At 33.0% G+C, this 20,303-nt stretch overlaps 1 protein-coding gene across 2 annotated transcripts in view; it reads right to left on the reverse strand.

Moving 5' to 3' along the window:
• Positions 1 to 15,501, reverse strand: part of LOC106670095 (gamma-aminobutyric acid type B receptor subunit 1) — a 227,852-nt gene extending 212,351 nt beyond the window's left edge. For both annotated transcript variants that reach the window (XM_024230693.1, XM_024230692.1), the window contains exon 1: positions 15,435 to 15,501. The gene's annotated coding sequence lies outside the window, so the exon portion shown is untranslated. The remainder of the gene's footprint in view (positions 1 to 15,434) is intronic.
• Positions 15,502 to 20,303: the final 4,802 nt, after the last annotated feature.

The raw sequence follows: 20,303 nt of genomic DNA on the forward strand, positions 1-20,303 counted from the left end.
AATGGCGACGGAGAGCCTTAGTGAAATGTACTTCATTTTAATTCATTAAATTCACTAATTTCGTGGTCCGCTTGACCAATTAACACTTTACAAAATTTTGGCCAAATTCCATTTGCCATTAGCTTCTTTTCATCTCAACTAAAAACCTTAATTAATTGTAAAGTATTAATTGGTCAAGCGGACCACGAAATTAGTGAATTTAATAAATTTTTATAGTAAACAAATATACTTTTTTTGGCTGCATCAGCTTTGGGCTTTTATATTTGCTTTTTCTTCGATGTCCACTTAGCATTTCGTAACTCCTCTGGATTTTATACAATATCACACCTATGATACAACATGAACAGTACCAACCAAACATATCCAGAGAATGCTAGTTGCGCCAGTTGTATTTGTATAGGGAAAGGGAAATGCGACAGAAAAATCGAGGGTAACGGTGGGAATCGATCCCATGAACGAGGCGTCTACGAGCCGAGAGCTTAACCTAGCTAACCACTCGGTTACCACGGTCCCCGCATTTCTCTTCTTTGAGCTTCTATTAACTTTAGACTTTTTTATATCATTATTAGTAAGAAATATCCTTATTTTTTAACAAAAACTTTCCAAACACTTTATTTTATATCTCTGTTCTGACTTTTTTTCCGACGCCAGGTTTCTGATATTGCAAACTGACTCGTTTTAAAGTTACCAATTGTCTTTTATTTTAAAAAAATTGTATTCAGGAGTTTGCTGTCCAAGAAACTACTATCAACATTGTTTATTAATGTGTGGTGAGTAGTGATTAGTTAGTCGATAATTATTCAGAAATCGTGAGATGCGGTCTGGTGTGATGTAGGTTTCAGAAAAACATTTTCTTTGTCGTGCCAACGTTTCGATCTTTATTGAATTAAATTTAAACAATGTTTGTAAATCCTAGGCCCTGAAGATGATCTCAATAAAGATCGAAACGTTGGCACGATAAAGAAAATGTTTTTCTGAAACCTACATCACACCAGATATCTCACGATTTCTGAATAATTGTTTACTGAAATAATATTTTGCCTACTTTGCTATGTTGCTCGATCACAAAATAATTACGTATTGCGCCTATTGCAAGTGATCGATTTTCCCTCACAGATTTATTTTTTTCGTGTTTTTGCAAAGTAGATTAAAAGATGTTTCAGCAAAGAGAAAAAAAAGATTTCAAAAGAAAAAACCTTTTCAGGAAGATTAGGATCAATTTAGATCACTTTAGATTCCAGAAGGAGGAAAAAAGAAAGTAAATTAGGCTAAAACAGTTTCCAGTCTAAAATGTGCGATGAAGTGGACCGTTATAAAAACAAAATTGAGGCACAAGCATGACAACAGGAAAGTCGTAAATTTGCAAACGTCATGGTAAAGTACATAAAATACAACTCGAGTGATAGCGGCAAACGTATCATAAAAGGATATACGTCGGTCTGTGAATCCGTCAGAATTTTTATTCGTACCGTTTTAATATCCTTTCCGCGAGCGATTACACAGGGCTTTCCATCATAAATAAAGCTTATATCTGTATAAAGCGAGTGATATACATGCACAAGACTAGATGTAATTACACCTTGATATTCTTTACCCTTTAAATTGAAAGGATACACGAGGAAGTAGAAAACAAATGTTCTCTTTGTTCTTTATTTCTTCGTCTCGACTAACCCTTGCTTTACTTTTGACGGTCGTAATTTGAACACACAGGAAAACATGCAATAAAATGTACTTGGGTATTAAGAGAAAGTATAAAAGACAAGACATGGTATTGCATAATTATTTATGAAATCTCTCCCTCTGAATAATAATTATTCAGAAATCGGGAGATGCGGTCTGGTGTGATGTAGGTTTCAGAAAAACATTTTCTTTATCGTGCCAACGTTTCGATCTTTATTGAGATCATCTTCAGAGCTCAAAGTGTTTGTCTTCTGTGTAATTGTGCCATTCTTGCGTGTCGTGTTGAGAGTACCTCTGAATAATAATTACACGTTTATGAATCCAGTGATTAATTTTATAGTTACACATTTAGATAACAATATATTTTTACATCTAATAATCAACTAAAAAAAGCTATTATGAAAAACGTATTAAGACATGTTAGTGTTTAGATTAAAAAAAATAGAAATTTCAATCAAGCACTGCACTTTAATTTTACGTATCGATTAGCTCAAGCAACAGGCTTGTTCCTAAAAAATTACTTTAATAAAAAATCAATCAGTTCTATATTTTAGTTTAGCTTCCAACTTCACTTACGAACAGTCACAACATGCAACTCAGTGGGGCTTCTGAAAGGAATTCTCTGGAATTCGTATAACATTTTAATGATAGATCAAACGTTGTGCTTTTTTGTACTAAATAAAGGTCAACGACTCTTCTAGATTTTCTACATGTTACATATGCTTTAAAATGTTGTTGTAGGTTTGATTAAAGTTACTTTCTCAACATTTTTTTTTTCTAAATGCGGGATAAAATAGGTTAGAAATCAAAAGCAGAAATGAACAATTGTGATCTGTCGTGAACATCGAACAGCGTACCGCCAAGTGTAATTACACTTTTGAATAAAATACGTTCACCAGTCGTCTTGAATGTTTAATATTGTTTCAAGCAGGATATTGTTGAAAACGAACAATAAACCTTTGTTAAAGGAAAGCCGTAAGGACTCCATGCAACTAGAATGTCCAGGAATTAATTTCACATGTTATATGTCAATCTACTAGTTTTTGGCTTTAGTTAAACTTAAGTTTTGGTAAAAATTATTTTACACATAAGCATTTTTTTAATGTTCCAAAATAGGCAGAGTCAACCCACTCGCTCGAGGGTGAAATCGCTTTGTCTTCTGGCGGTAAGTACTTAAAGAGGTGTAATTAAAACAAAGAGTAAAACTATATTATTTGTACAGTTTTAGTGCCTAAAATATCACAAACTTCAATGTTTAAAGAAAACAAATTGATTTTGTGTTTTAACATTTTATTAGGTTTCGTGGTCCACTTGACCAAAATTAATTATTTTCAATTTATTAAGGTTTTGGTTGAGATAAAAGTCAGTGTCACAAGCGGGATTCGAACCCACGATCTTCGACTAAATACGGCGCTGCTCTACCACATGAGCTATCGTGACTTCGGTCCACTCGTACACCAACTTCCCATCTCAACCCCACATTTTGAATTTTCCCTTCTTTTTGCCATTTTTGAAATGTCTTGTAATCTGTTTGATTCTAGGCGACAAATGAAATGGCCACGGAGAGCTTTAGTCGAAGTCACGATAGCTCAAGTGGTAGAGCGGTGTATTTAGCCGAAGGTCGTGGGTTCGAATCCCGCTTGTGACACTGACTTTTTTATCTCAACCAAAACTTTAATAAATTTGTGTTTTAATTAACAATGGGAACTCTGTAATTTCAGACTGTAATTGATACACCATACCCGCTGGGTTGGCCTGTCGAACGAGTTAAGACATTTGACATCTTCGATGTTGGATCTGGTTCATTTTTGAGAAGTCAAGTTTCTTTTATAAGGTGTAATTTGAAAATTATAAGATGGTAAAACTTGATTTTTCCTGTAAGAAGGTTTCGACAAAAGAACACACGCAACTGGGGTAAGCAGAAGCACATTATGACAATAATTGAAGTTGAAATTTGGTCTTACCGATCTGTTGGTCTGGCTATCCTACTAGGGTTCATCTATGAAGATGGCCAAACGGGTCTGACTGACCAACCAAATTTCACATTGTTTATGAACCGACAAATAAAGAGTGTTTTCTGTTTCTTCCTACCAGTTCCGTAAGCTTTTCTCTTTGGTGTGAAAACCACCTTTCCATTGCTCAGTACAACGAAAACATAAATGAGGAAATTTCATTTTCAACTACTTACAATTTGAATGGTAGCCTATTAAAATTTATCATACAAATAATTCTAATTGTTCTTTATAATTAATTACAAATGTGTGGTGATTAGTGACCGTTAGTCAATGATTATTCGGAGATCGTGAGATTCGGTCTGGAATGACGTAGGTTTTAGAAAAACATTTTCTTTATCGTGCCAACATTTCGATCTTTATTGAGATCATCTTCAGGGCCTGGGATTTATAAACATTGTTTAAATTTTATAAATGCATGTAGGATGTGAAAAGATATGAATTGATACAATGCTAAAAAAATTATATTCAAAAATGAATTTATACAATGCTAGAAAATTTTAGATAAAAAAATGAATTTATACAATGCTAGAAAATCTTAGGTTCAATCACAGTATTTGTACTTACCAATGGTTTGTTTTCCGTGTAGATGTGTCATTCTTGTATTTCATGTTGAGAGTGCCAGTGAGATATTGATGTCTTATGTTTATATACGTTGGATTTTGAAGGGGTGGGGAAGGAAGTGGGGATAGAAAGACATTTTTATATGAGGAGTCGGCAATTTCGATAACATACATATATCATCATCACATCACACAAAACATATAATACAATATATAAAACAATAGTCACATTCCAAACATCAAACTTTTCAACATAGTCAAATTCTTCAACAATTTGGCTTTCCTTTCCCTAATTATCCCCGTCTATATAATCCTGAAAGAATAATCAGGCCGAAACATTATCCGTGTTTTTCCCACTGTTGGCTCTTTTCGCCTCATATAAAAATGTCTCTGAATCCCGATCTCCTTCCCCACCCCTTCCATATCCAACGTATATATACATAAAACAGCAATATCTCACTGGCACTCTCAACACGACACAAAAGAATGACACATCTACACGGAAAACAAACACTTTGAGTGAGTACAAATACTTTGATTGGATCTAAAATTTTCTAGCTTTGTATAAATTCATTTTTTCTAATCTAAAATTTTATAGCATTGTATGTTTTTTTAATATAAAATTTTCTAGCATTGTATAAATTCATTTTTTTCACATCTACATGTATTTGTAAAATTTAAACAATGTTTATAAATCCCAGGCCCTGAAGATGATCTCAATAAAGATCGAAACGTTGACCCGATAAAGATTTTTTTTTTCTAAAACCTATGTCACACCATGTTGATTGGGATTCGGGTTGTGGTCTTCAAACATACAAGTTTTTATTTATTTATTTATTGTATATGTATATAGTTTGTATATATACATATCGTGCAATGTGTAATGTGTTTAAATTATGACTTTGTATCTGTAAGTAACAACAAACTGACAAAATAATTTATAACTATTTAAATTATTATGTCCCTATGTCTCTGTAGATCCCCTGAAGAAGGCAATAAAACTTGTCGAAAGCTTTGGCGCTGATATAATAACATTGTATGTTTGAAGATCACAACCCGAACCCCAATCAACATCTTATTAAAGGCTGGTTGATCGCATAACAAGTACTACGTCACACCAGACCGTACCTCACAATTTCCAAATAATCATTAATTACAAAATTGAAATAGTTCTTTAAATTGACGTTTTACCCATGATCCTGAACTAAAGATTTGTAAATTCAACATTATTTAGAAAAACAAAAATTGGAAAATTACTTCTACAAATCAATATAGCAATTAATTTATGCCTGACTTCGAACATGATTGTATCCTTATAGGTGGAAGCGATAACCACGTTTCCATTCAAGTTTGGATATCTCCTAATTATTTCTCACAAGGTTTATATCCTCCCTCAGTCCCTTTGTTGCAAACTTTGTCCAAATCAGTATTGAACGTTTCATCTATATTTGGTGTAAACGTCTCTCAAAATCACATTTTGGTTTAATAATAAGTATACAATATTTTTTATAAGAAACAAGGTCTTTTTTCTTAAGTTATATTTTTTATTCGTCTTGTTTTTAACTTAACCATGCAAAACACAATGTTTCTTTCAGCATTAAAATATTGTAGCAAATGCATTAAGATCATGAATTTGTTTCCCACATTTAAAAAGATTTACCTATTCAAATAACCAATGTTGCCAAAAAATATAATTACAAAAACCTTTAATATTTAAAAATATTCTACGTTTTAGCATTTTTCATCAACATGGGCATAACAACGCACTTAAGTGAATTAAGTTGAACCATTTAACTCATTACAATTCCATCAGGCAATACATCTAGTTTACTTTTATTTGAAATGTTTTTTTTCCCCAATAGAAAGTATTCCCTCAATTGGGGATTTTATATTCCCTCAAAACCGGTGCATTTAAATACAAAACGTACACAATTTTATTCATGTCTACTTTTCAGTTTTTCAGCGACTTAAAAAGTTTCTATTCGACTGAAACTGTCTAGAATGCAAAACTTTTTCAAAAATAATTGAGATGAGATGATTTTTTCAGAGTATATCACAACTGTTCTTCTCTCTGGTCCTCATTAAATATTCAAATTATTTTTAATTTTGTTGTTGTGCTCTTAAAGCAGGAAATGGCTAACACAAGAAAGAAAAAGAATTAACCAAGATGTAGCATAATTCTTGATCGGTGAAATTGATTGAATTTATGAAAGGATAGGAGGGCAAGAAAGAAAATGAGAAAGAAAAATTGAGCGAGAGTATGACAGAACAGCTGACTAATTCCACAAAACCGTACATTAAAAATATAAAAAACGAGTAAAGTTTCTAACCTGCCAAAATTGTAGCTTAAAACGTACACTTTGCAAATAATTAAAATTAGAAAACAAATTACGTGTACTTGAGTATTAAATTTATAAATAATAAATAATCTCTATAAAAAATTACAACAATTTCGATTAATTAGATGAATTACAATGTCACCAATTTTGATATTTGTGCAAAACTATTCATGGTACACAGAAGACAAACACTTTGAGTGAGTAGAAATACTTTGATTGAATATAAAAAATATATTTTGCATTGTATAAATTCACTTTTCCACGTCCTAATGTATTTATTAAATGTAAACAATGTTTGTAAATCCCAGGCCCTGAAGATGATCTCAATAAAGATCGAGACGTCGGCACGATAAAGAAAATGTTTTTCTGAAACCTATCACACCAGACCGCATCTCACGATTTCAGAATAATTAACGTTTATAACATTGAAACTCTTACCTCATTTCACCAGGAAATGCCAACAGCAAGTTACTAACAAACAAATTATATCGTATTTCAACAAAACAAACTTTCCAAGAGAGGAATAATCCAAAAAGGAAATATGGTTCAATTATTTAATTAGTGAATAAAATATTTTCTCCTCATATTATTGCAAAATTTTCTCGATTTTTTTAATGGTAATGATGATGCTGTTGGCGATATGGTGATCGTGATGGTGATGGGGATAAGAGGAAGGGGGGTTTGTGCTCCCCAGGCACTGCAGGGGTAGCTGCCTTATTGTTCCTGGTTGCCTAGTTCAGTGCTATCGACTGAATCCTTCTTCTCAGAAGATTAGGTCATTGACTGCTATAATTCATTCCCTAGGTTTTTCTGTATTCTAGGTTAAATCTCCATTGAGCCGTTGCTTTGCATTAAGAAGCAAAAGCAGTCCTATCACTCCTCTGAGTCTAGCCTTCTCCAATTACAGCAGTGAGTTTGCCATTCTTGGTAAGGATTGTTTTAACATAAATTTTACTGTGTCCAGCGCCGGTAGAGTTTATCCACTTCTCCATTTGCTTTATTTGTATCTATTCTGCAATAGAGGATTCTGTATTTGATTCTGTTATCACAAGTATAGGTTTGAGGTCAATGTATGGTCTTGCAGATCCTGGCCATTGTGTCTGCTTTTTCGTACCCAAAATTCCTTTGTGCCCTGCCACCCAAGATATCATCAGACTGTTGTGTTTCCCCCTGTTTTGCAGATTTTGGATTTATTCACTGACTAATTTTGATGAGATTTTTCTGCATGCTTGGCTATAAGATCTTATGAGTATTTTTATCAGTGTAACCTATTATAAAATTTTTTATGGCACAAGCGTTGATGACGTGAATTTCTGTTTGAAAAACCGAAGTGTACTTCCCTAATGAGTTTGACTGCTCATATCTTGGGCTTGTACAAAAAACAACAAATTCGGTTCATTCATTTGTTTTGGAAATATCTGTATACCATGTCATTGTATTTGATGCTCTCCTGAGATTTTCCTCTTCTATATAGACGGTTGAGGCTTTATAGGATGTTGTCAAGAATGTTTCCGTAATCATATAGTCAGTCCCCATTTCTAAGAATAGGTGTCTGATTTTAGTAGATGTGGTTGTGTTCCCGAATTGTTTAGATCCCATCCAATTTGATTGTTTTTGAAGCCCAAATGATCTTTTCCTAGCCTTTCCTTGTATAAATGTTTCATATGGAAGTAGGTTTAGCAGCATTTTTAGTGCACTTTTAAGGGTTGGTCTCATTGCCTCTCTGCTACTTTGCTAATCTCTATATGCTACCTAGAGATTGAGTAGCTACTTTTTGTTGAGCTTTGGTCCACCAGCTATGATCCATAGGTTATTTTGGGTCTATTTACTACCGTAGCCAATGGGCCATTTTCAGTTTGACTCCCCAAGATTTGCCTAGGGTTCTTTTTGTCACCATTAGCAATATTTTACTTTTTGCTTTGGTGTGCCTCAGGTGAGGGTTCGAAGTCAACTTCTTATCGAAGTTATGTTGTTGGCGACATACTAATAATAAAGTAAATTAATAGGGGCGTGGTGGCCGCAACGGTTTAGGCGTTGACACGGCAATCATCAATGTAAGGTAAAGGTCCCGGGTTCGAATCCAGCGGCCGTGCATTCGAACCCGACATACTTACAAATGGTTTTTTTTTTCAAAAACACCGGCGCTCCGAGGGTTCATATAACCTCTGCTGATGCGAACCCTCTGTAAAAAAATAAATAAATAAATAAAAGTAAATTAATAGCTCGCGCTGAAAAGTAACCTGCTGTTCTGTATCTAAACTTTGCTTCTAAGTACATGCTAAATATTCTTAAAACAATGTCTCAATTCGCTCTCCCATTATTATTATTAGCGAGGAATCACATCAGACCTAGTATTTTCCTTCCTTATTTAGTGAATTGGGCTATTTGAGGTTTCCATCGATGGGCTTTGTCGAAAGAAACGCCTATTTGTCAACGTCAATAATATTTGTCAACGTCGGACTCCTTTATTTCAACGCAAGAAAGGAAAAACCGAGGTGTTTCATGATGTTTTCTCAGTCTACGAAAGTGTACAAATACCATTTTGGACAAAGAGAATTTGAAACCCACATCATCTTCATTTTGTGACAATGTATCAATGGCGTTTTGAAGTCCTTCCCACGTTTTGAAGATTTTTTCCAGACGTATAAAAGCAAAGATCATTGATATATATATAAAGGCCTGACTATACAATCATCAGCCAGACCATTTACCGCAATAGCAAATAAAGTGACACTCAGAACCTAACCTTTTGAAGTTTTCTATTTGTGAGATTTTTTCTGTCCAACATTGGGATAATCACCCCGATCTGCTAAATCGGTGCATCACTTCGATGATTATGTGCTAGGCGATGTCGGATAATTAGATTATCCTTCGTTACCTTCCGATGACCGTGTTGTTCAAATCTGCCTATGAGTTTCTGTCTGCCCGTCATCGCATTTAATTGTTAACCTACCTAAAAATTTGCAGGCTTTTATTTATGGTGTAATAATTATTTCTATTGAAATTTTGAGGATAGTTTAGGTCACAAAGACAAAACTAGCCTTTTTATATGGTAAAATAATTATTGATGACACAGTTATAAGAGATATCTAATAAAAATCCAATATATTTCTTGTCCGATTGACCAAATAACTTCTTTCAATTAATTAATCTTTATGAAAGGTATTGGTTGAAATGAAAAAGTTAGTGACATGAGCGGGATTCGATCCCACGACCTTCGGCTTGATACGCCGCTACACTACCACTTGAGCTATTGTGACTTCGATCAACTCGGACACCATCTTCCCATCTCAACCCCTCCTTTTGAATTTTCCCTCCTTTTTGCCATTTTTCAAATGTCGTGTAATCGGATTGGATTCTCGACGACAAATGAAATGGCCACGGAGAGCTTTAGTGATGATGTACTTCATTTAACTTATTAAATCCATTATATTTGGTGGTCCGATTGACCAATTAACTTCTTTCAATTAATTAATCTTTATGTAAGGTATTGGTTGAAATGAAATTTAATAAAAATATTGTGATATGAACATGAAGAACGAACTAGAAGCCTTGACAAAACTAGCCTTTAATTTATGACACAATAATTATTGCGATTGAAATTTTGAAGATAGTTTAGATATAATATAAGAGAGATTTAATAAAAATATATGAATTAGATATGAGCATGGAGGACGAACTAGCAGCCTCGTAACATATTTAATTTAGTAACACCCAAATTATAGCGATTGAAATTATTAGGAAATGAGAATAAAAACATTAGTATGATTTAATGAAATTATAAAAACTAAATATGAGCATGAACATCGTCCTAGCAGACAAAGTCCAAACAATGCGAAAAAATTAAAGTTAAGAAGAAAGACCTAGCCCCAAAAAAAACTTTGGGGACACTAGATGAAAGTTAATGTGCTAACCTTCGGCAACAAAACCAAAAAACTTTAATTTCAAACAAAAGTTATATGATTGTTTACAATAAATCCAATATACATCACCACGATTTTGCTTGTCACCGTATTTATCTATTTATAAATCCAATGATCCAGTTCAAATCAAAACTGTTTAGGCAAAGAAAATCGTGAACACTCGATCAACTCCATACTAGAGTTAATTAATTATTGATTACTGATTTACATAACGTCAACTCTACACACGAATTCATACATACGTTTACTCAGTCTAACTTACGTAAAGCCGTAAAAATCAACTACGGGTTTCGGCAATCCAGGGTCAGATATTTTCCGTCCCGCCGCCGAAGTTAAGGCTCCAGGGGCATTTTTTATACCCAAACACGCTCACGCATAAATACATTCTTTATTATTTGCATACCAGCAACTCAATGGACGGTGGAGTTCTCGATATTCAATCTAATTGAGGGCCTCTGAGGAAGTCAATATTGCGCCAACGGCCCTCTGACACTACACAATTAATATAAACAACAGAAAATATGTGAAGAAAGTACTATATACAATAAAACAGCCCTGTTTCGGCTAAAGAAATCGGAACGGGGACCTAAATTGCCGTACTAGACTTAAATGTTCAGGGTGATCCAGCATAAAGCCAAAATAAATTGTTATAGTACATCCCAAATAGAGGAAAATGCAACCAACAGAACTGTTCAATGTCAAACCGGCGATATCAAAAATATATTTTTTCCTGTTGCCAGGAAAATTTATTAATTAAAGAATGTTTAAAACTAATTGTTTTTCCCAGAAATGTTGTTTCACTTAGTTTACTTGAAATATCTTATCTTTTATATACAGGGTGGTCCAGCATAAAACCGAAAAAATTGGGTTATAGTACATCCTGCATAGAGTAAAATGTAACCAACCGAACCGTCCGATATCAATCCGTTCGGATTTATAAATTTTTAGTGTTTTTTTGAAAAGTCAGTCACTTAAGCCATAAATAGGCATTTTTTCAAGATCTAGAGCTTTTTTTATCTTAAGCCATAAATAGGCATCGTGGGAAATGTTCTCCCTTAGACCTAGAGCATTTTTAACCACATTTTTGAATTCTGCATTAAATTTCCTATAAGAAGGAGCTGTTTACAATCTTACAATGTATTAATCTATATTTATTTAGGGCCCAATTTGGCCATATTAATTATTCCAATTAATTATTCTTTTCGTCTCGACCCAAAACCTTACATGAAAAAAATATTTATGATGTATTTTTATTAAATCAACCCAGAATGAAAAATTTTAAAAAAGGAGAAACTTTTGATAAATTTTCTAAAATAACTGTTTTTCAACAAACATATTTGTAGGGGTCACAAACATCATAAAAACTTCTTCATTTAATAAGCTTTCTTTTTCTTCTTCCTATCTCCGAATTTTTTATATTATTGTTATATATTTATTATTAGCTATTCTCATTCCGATGAACATCAAAACCATCATTTTTTAAAACACCAGAACCAACATAGAATAGTTAAATTGAGAGATTGATGGGTGAATAAGAATCCTATATCCAGACAAGCTGGTAATTTTTGCCTCTCCTTCCTAAAATAGTTTATGTTTTGAAAGAGATTTTTTATCGAAATAATTTTTAATTGGCCCCAAACCTCATATAAAGAGAGTCTATATTTAAATTAATTAAAGCAAGTTTTAAGCAATAATAATATTTTATCTAATTTTTGAATCAGTTGAAAGTAGTGTAAAAAAAATTTAATTCATACCTTTCGTAATATCTTGTTCAAATAATAAGAAAATAAAGCCAGTGTTTGTCCATGTTGAAATGTTGTGGATATCGGATTACACGTCCAAGAGGAGAGAAAAGGTAAAAACTTGATTTTAAATTGTAATGAATTTGTTTTGTCCAAAACTTTTAAACTTCCTATCTCAACCCCACCTTATGAGTTTTCCCTCCTTTTTGACATTTTCAAATGTCAATTAATCAGTTTGGATTCTCGACGACAATTGAAATGGCCACGGAGAGCTTTAGTGAAGTGTACTTCATATTAATTCTTTAAATTCACTAATTTCGTGGTCCGCTTGACCAATTAAATCATTACAATTAATTAAGGTTTTCAGTTGAGATGAAAAACTCATAAGGTGGGGTTGAGATAGGAAGTTGATGTCCGAGTGGATCGAGGTCACGATAGCTCAAGTGGTAGAGCAGCGGCGTATCTAGCCGAAGATCGTGTGTTCGAATCCCGCTCGTGCCATTAACTTTTTTTCATCTAAACTAAAAACCTTAATTAATTGTAATTATCATCAATATCAAATTTATAAAAAGTTAAGTTCTAACAAAACTAATTAGTTCAAGACAAGTTTTTTTATAAACTTTTGAACTGCAAATACAAAATAAATTAGGCTTTTGTAATAAAATGGTTAGAAAAGAATTCAATGATTTCTGATTATTTGTCCAAATCAAACGAAAGGAGGAAGTGGTAATTACACGTTTGACCGTAGGTCACAACTGTCTCACACATGGACGCTTCAGGGGTGGCGGAGTTCCTCCGACAAGTAACACGTGGGCTGTTAATCATTTGATGTACTGAAAGGCAAAAATTTTCCCATCCTTAGTATTTTTAATTATCTCTTAGACAATCTTCCATTGATTAGCAACAATATTTGGTCCGTTTTAAATAATTTGATGTAAATATAACACAGATAAAATCTACCACTTGTGTTTACAATTGGATTTTGTAAATAAATCTTTGAATGGTCATTCCCTTCTTTGTTTTTGTGTAAAGTTCCTTTCTATCGTTCCGGTGGTTTGATTTCTTTTTAATTTGTGCCTGCATCTACAAAATGCAACAAACAAATGATACATATTATGTTCATTAACAAAATTAACAATTAGTAAAAAAATACAAAATGTATGTAAACACATAGTCGTATATAATATCAAAAATGATGAAAATGGCGTGAAGGCTGGAAAAGGTAAGCCGCCCATTGTCGACCTAACCTAGTTGTTATTAAGTAGGTCCCTTGGCCACTGTCGTTTTAGACGCGGGTTGACCCGGCCGGATTTTGTAAAGTTTAAATTTGTGGACAAGTGGATTGGTGTGTACATTTATGGAGTTATGGAATTTTGTTTAACGGGAAAAGATGAATTCTTTGACAAAAGGAATTCGGAGGTCGGTGTGTTGAGTAAGCTTCGAGACGTAATAATGAGCGTTACCTTACGGGGAATTTTTGACCGAGGTGAATTATTTTGCAAGAAGAATTTGGTTGAGCCCCACACATTCCGTACGTTCAGATGGGTCGTAGTACTGAGTAATAACAGTTAGTTCGTTATTGAAAGTTTTGATCGTTTGTTTGGTATACGTATACAAAATTTGTTAAGTCCCTGTCTTTTCAGTTTAGTGTGGTAGTTCCATGCAGACTTTTATCGAGAAACACGACTAGATATTTCACTATGTCAGCAGACAGTATAAATATTGTTACAGTAGAATGTTGGAAAGGGTAAAGTTTGCATAGATGCATTTATTTTGATTAATTTTTATTCTTCATCATGTTGTAGGCAGCTATGTCTGGGTTTTGATGCGAGAGAAGGATAAAAGGGTCATCTGCGAATGTAGGAAGGAATGGGAAAATCTTCGTCTCTGAATCTCCCGAAATCTGCTGATGATGCAATGAAAATAAATTAAGCCTAAACAGTTCCAAACCCGTTAAAAATGCAACAATAAATGTAGGTCTTCTACATAAAAGTTAACTAATTTTCTTATAACCCCTAAGCAACATGGAAATAATGTTGTTATTTATTAATTGTTAACGCATAATTTCCACATATATTGAAAATTGAATGTTATATTGATTTCAATACAATTGATTACAAGATATAAAAAACAGAATGGATAGGTATAAAAAATGTAATAAGTGTGAATGAATGAATTGTTTTTAAAAAATTGGCCCTCGGTTAACAATAAACATATACATAACATTTTATAGTATTGAAACTTAAACATTTCGTTCACGATACCACTGTTTATAACTTAAATTAATCATAATTCAGTTTGCATGAATATTAAAACTTTTTCGTCATAGGTCAAATTCAATTTGGACTAGTTAAATAATCTATTGCTTTGTTTGCAGCTGGAATTATTAATAGTTATCTATAAATTAAAAAGAAAAATAACATTTTAAGAAGGCTAAATCAAATTTTATTCAAATCAATTTTTCATCAATTCTATGTAAATTCCTTATTCTAATGAGACCCAACGTCTAAGAAACGAGGCAAGAAAATAATTATGTGCATTTTTTGGGGGTCGTGAGATGCGGTCTGGTGTGACGTAGGTTTTAGAAAAAACATTTTCTTTATCGTGCCAACGTTTCGATCTTTATTGAGATCATCTTCAGTGCTCAAAGTGTTTGTTTTCCGTGTAGAAAAAACAACAAAAATTTGAGCCTTGAAGATGATCTCAATAAAGATCAAAACGTTGGCACGACAAAGAAAACGTTTTTCCAAAACCTACGTCAAACCAGATCGCATCTCACAATTTCCGAATAATCATTGACTAACGGACACTAAATACCACAAATTATGTGTATTGTTATTAAAAGTAATTACAATATTTTCATCAGGACGAATATAATAAATATTGTTAGTTTTTGAATTGCAAAAATATTTTTATTATAGTATTAAATAAATTGTCAATAATTAATATGTGATGTTGGCATATTTGGACCTTTCAAAACGTGAAACCTAATTGCAAAATAATATCATTAACTTTCTAAATCTAATTAAATGTATAAATTTAAAAAATATAGGCGATTTTAGCGCCAAAAATGAACATAAATTGTAAAAAAATAGTTGGGTTTTTAATAGATTTTTTGTACATAAAAAAAAACAATCCGAAGGAATATGGGACAAGAGAATTTTTTCCAACTTACAAAATTTTCCGGAACGTCGTGCCATCTTTTTCAACAAATCGGGCGAATTTGAAGTCGACGCGCCGAGATGTAACCGAGAACTGATGTTCATCCTCCTCCCGCAACATGAACATGCGCCCTGCCCAGTTCACCGCGAATCCGTACTAATCCAGGTGCAATTGCCCTTTCGTCAAACATTTTCGATTGCCGGAGATTCCTACCGTTAAAATGCCAATTAAGAAGTCTCGGCCTTTGGAAAAAAATTGACTTGGAATCGATAGGTAGGCGTGATATGACACGTCTTCTGTCTTACAGTACAATACGTTTCCAGTTGTTGAAAGAACACGAAAAATGATTAAATCTACAATAATTTCAGAAATCAATGACAATCAAGACAATGAGAAAACCAGTAAAAGAATTAGCACATTAAATACACAGTAACTATACTTATATTTTAATACAACGCAAACTATATTGCATAAATGTATCACGAGTTTTTTTCATATTCTGATTCTAGTTCTATATTATCACGGTTTAAATCAACGTCACTTCAACAATCATATACGGTAGCGGTATGAAAGAGGGATGCGGGGAAGCCAAGCCGGCTTTGGAATTTGGCCGAAATGTCAAAAGTATGTTATTTTCTCCAACTAATTCAGGATAACAAACAAAATACCGCAGGTTACCAAGTTCGTTACTTCCTGCGTGTAACGAATGCTGGTCTCTGTACGAAAGGGACTTTCTTCGGAGATCTTCACTTCTAGTGACCAATCAAGACGGAGTGACAACTTTAAGACAATAACTCGAAATTTACTCACTTACTCGAGAGCAGTATGACGAGTGTGACCAATTACAAAAAGTTGAAAATAGTGTAAAATAAATTCTTTTGACTATGTACCACCACGAAATCCAACCACATTTTTTTAATATATATTAAATTTATTTATTAAAACTAGTCTTATTAGACCAACCATTAATTTTACAATAATATTATAGAATAAATAAATGTTTACATTCTTATAAACCCATTGATACAATAAGATTTACATTTCATAATTCACTATTCATTTTTAACTACACAAGTTCATATGGCTTTGTTCTTTTTAATCTTCTGACCATGTTTCGGTTATGTAAGAGTTTAGTTAGCTTCCACATTCTCTTGCTGGAGCTTTTGACAAGGTCTGGCACGAAGGACTCATCAATAAACTAAAAGGTATGCTACCAAAGCAGTATGTCGATATTATCAGTTCCTACCTAACTGGCAGACTGTTTAGAGTCAAACAAGAAGATCAATATTCAAAATTAAAAACAATAAATGCAGGAGTGCCACAAGGTAGCATATTAGGTCCACTGCTTTACTTGTTATACACCAGTGATTTTCCGAAAATAGATGGAGTAAAAATTGCAACGTTTGCAGATGACACAGCGGTGATATCACTAGGACCGACTATCACCCACTCAACCAAAATCCTCCAAAATGCATGTAATAAGATAAACGAATGGACAAAAAAATGGAAAATCAAGCTAAATCAACATAAATCAGTTCATATAATCTTTACAAACAAAAAGGTGGACCATGTTCCGTCGCTCATAATCGATGGAACTACTATACCATACAGCAATACAGCTAAATATCTGGGAATGACCTTAGATGCCAAGCTGAGATGGAAAGAACACGTGAAGAAAAAAAGGACAGAAATAGGTTTAAGGTATAGACAACTATACTGGTTGATAGGACGTGGCTCCAATCTTGCTATACAAAATAAAATATTATTATATAAACAAGTCATAAAGCCTATGTGGACATATGGTATTCAACTATGGGGTTGTACCAAACACAGCAATATCAAAATCATACAAACACTCCAAAATAAAATCTTACGTAACATGGTCAATGCACCTTGGTACATAAGGAATAAGGACTTACATAGGGATCTTAAGATCCCTGAAGTCACGGCGGAAATACAAAGATTTGCCGCCAAACACCAGGCTCGCCTCAGCCAGCACGAGAATGTGGAAGCGACCAAACTCTTACATAACCGAAACATGGTCAGAAGATTAAAAAGAACAAAGCCATATGAACTTGTGTAGTTAAAAGTGAATAGTGAATAGTGAAATGTAAATCTTATTGTACCAATGGGTTTATAAGAATGTAAACATTTATTTATTGTATAATATTATTGTAAAATTAATGGTTGGTCTAATAAGACCAGTTTTAATAAATAAATTTAATTTAAAAAAAAAAATTCTCTTGCTGGCTTTGGCGAGCCTGATGTTTGGCGGCAAATCTTTGTATTTCCGCCGTTACTTCAGGGATCTTAAGTTCCCTATGTAAGTCCTTATTCCTTATGTACCAAGGTGCATTGACCATGATACGTAAGATTTTATTTTGGAGTGTTTGCATGATTTTGATATTGCTCTGTTTGGTACAGTCCCATAGTTGAATACCATATGTCCTCATAGCCTTTATTACTTGTTTATATAATAATATTTTATTTTGTATAGCAAGGTTGGAGCCACGTCCTATCAACCGGTATAGTCTATACCTTAAACCTATTTCTGTCCTTTTTTTCTTCACGTGTTCTTTCCATCTCAGCTTGGCATCTAAGGTCATTCCCAGATATTTAGCTGTATTGATGTATGGTATTCGAATGTGAGCGACGGAGCAAGGTCTACTTATTGTTTGTAAAGATTAGATGTACTGATTTATGCTGATTTAGCTTGATTTTCCATTTTTTTGTCCATTCGTTTATCTTATTACAAGCATTTTGGAGGATTTTGGTTGAATGGGTGATAGTCGGTCCTGGTGATAGTGGTCCTCTGTGTCATCTGCAATCGTTGCAATTTTTACTGGATCTATTTTCTGAAAATCACTGGTGCAGTATTTAAAGAAGTGGACTTATTACCTTGTGACACTAATGCATTTATTGTTTTTAATTTTGAATATTGATCTTCTTGTTTGACTCTAAACAGTCTGTCAGTTAGGTAGGAACTGATAATATCGACATACTGCTTTGGTAGCATCCCTTTTATTTTATTGATGGGTCCTTCGTGCCAGACCTTGTCAAAAGCTTATGAAAAGGAAGATAGCAGAACAAATTTTTTTTCTTCAAGAGATTTTTTTATTACGTCCGTTACTCTATGAAATTGGGCTATTGTTGAATGTCTTGTTCGGAATCAAAATTGGTGGTCAGGGATGATTTTCTTTTTTCTACAATGGGTTTTATTCGTTTTAATAATAACTTTTCGAAAATTTAGACACTATCGGTAGTAGCGATATTGGTCTATATGATTTAACCTCGTTCGCCGGTTTTCCTTTTTTTTTTTTTTTTTTTTAATCATAATGGCTTCTGCGAATTTCCAGATGCTGGTAACATATTTCAGTCTGATTTTCAGCATTAAATAGGTACGTTAGTTTAACTATACCCTTTTTTAGCAATTGTTTTAGTATTTCTCCAGTGATACAGTCATATCCTCGAGTCTTTCTGGCAGGTCAATTTTTAATTTCTTGTGCTCCTTTTTTGGGTGTAACCAGCTTTACATTTTCTTCTTGCACCCACACTTAATAACAAAAATAATAATATTTTGGAATTTAGAAGTTTCAAAAGGGTGTGAATGTAGCTCAAGTAACCTCATAGGCAGTATAGATACATACCAGAACAGAAAATTCACAAAACCATTTGAAATGACATATAACTTCAGGGGAAAGAGATCTCGCGGGAGATGATTGTGGGGTTCTCTGACTATCTAGCATATTTAACAAATTAAAATTTTATTTAAGAAAGAATTTAAGAAATTTGTAACAACGGAATAAAATACAATCACGGAAAAAAAAGACTAACCACGGAAGAAAGTACAATTACAAAAAAACAAAAGAATAATCACGCTCTGCTATCTATTTTGTAAGCGCGTCTCTTCTGTTTTGGGCCCAACCCTGAATTCGGAGAACCGAAAACAAGGTCCCAGAGGTTTTATATGATCGGACCTGACTACAATTATTTAATTTATTGATCAGGCACCTTTTTTTGATATACAAAATTCCAATATTCAATGCAAACCAAAATAAATACCAGACGAGATATATAAAATATTAATTAAATTTAAATCTTTTATTACAATTTATTTTCAAAAAAGATTAGAATTTCTTTTATTAATTATTATTTTTAATTTAAAGAATCTTTTATTCTATAATAAAAACATTAATTTTAAAATCGACGTTAATTCTCGTTTTATAAAGAAAAGTAAAAATAAAGGAAATTATTATTGTTGTTATTATTATTAATTTTTGACCACCAATTAGAAAATACAATTAAAATTTTAAAATAACTTTTAAAATCAAATGTTATCTCTTTTAGTTTTCTTTATAAAAATATATTTTTTGTTACAACCCTTTTTTAAATTAAAATACAATTATTAGTTTTAGTTTTTTGACGTCAAAATATAAAGTTTACTCACTTCAATTGTGTGCACACCAATTTTTTCTTAATTACAAATAAACAGCTCTTAACTCATAGAGGACAGAAAGGGAATTGTTTTTTTGACTGAAAAAAATACCCCTTTCCTAGCCCCTACTCCTTTCACTGTCAGATGTGTGAGGAGGGGCATGGCGGTACATTCAAATCAAAACGTGACATATATATCAAAAGCTATCATAGAAACAGCACATAATACGAAAACTTAATATTTTTAATTTAAAAAGACATATGTTCACGAAAGTGTTGTGAAATCAAATCGTCCCAACTGAAAAATTTTCAGGAAAACAACTAACCCGTTTTAGGCTTATAACTCAAATGTTAAGTGATTGCCATGTCATACCCATATGCAGTTTACCATCAATACTTTTAATGTTTACTCTTATTTCATAAAATCGGCTAGAGAAACGTTTTCGAA

Source organism: Cimex lectularius, unplaced genomic scaffold (genome assembly GCF_000648675.2).
Source record: "Cimex lectularius strain Harlan isolate CLEC.00 unplaced genomic scaffold, Clec_2.1 scaffold40, whole genome shotgun sequence".
Taxonomy (NCBI): Eukaryota; Metazoa; Arthropoda; class Insecta; order Hemiptera; family Cimicidae; genus Cimex; species Cimex lectularius.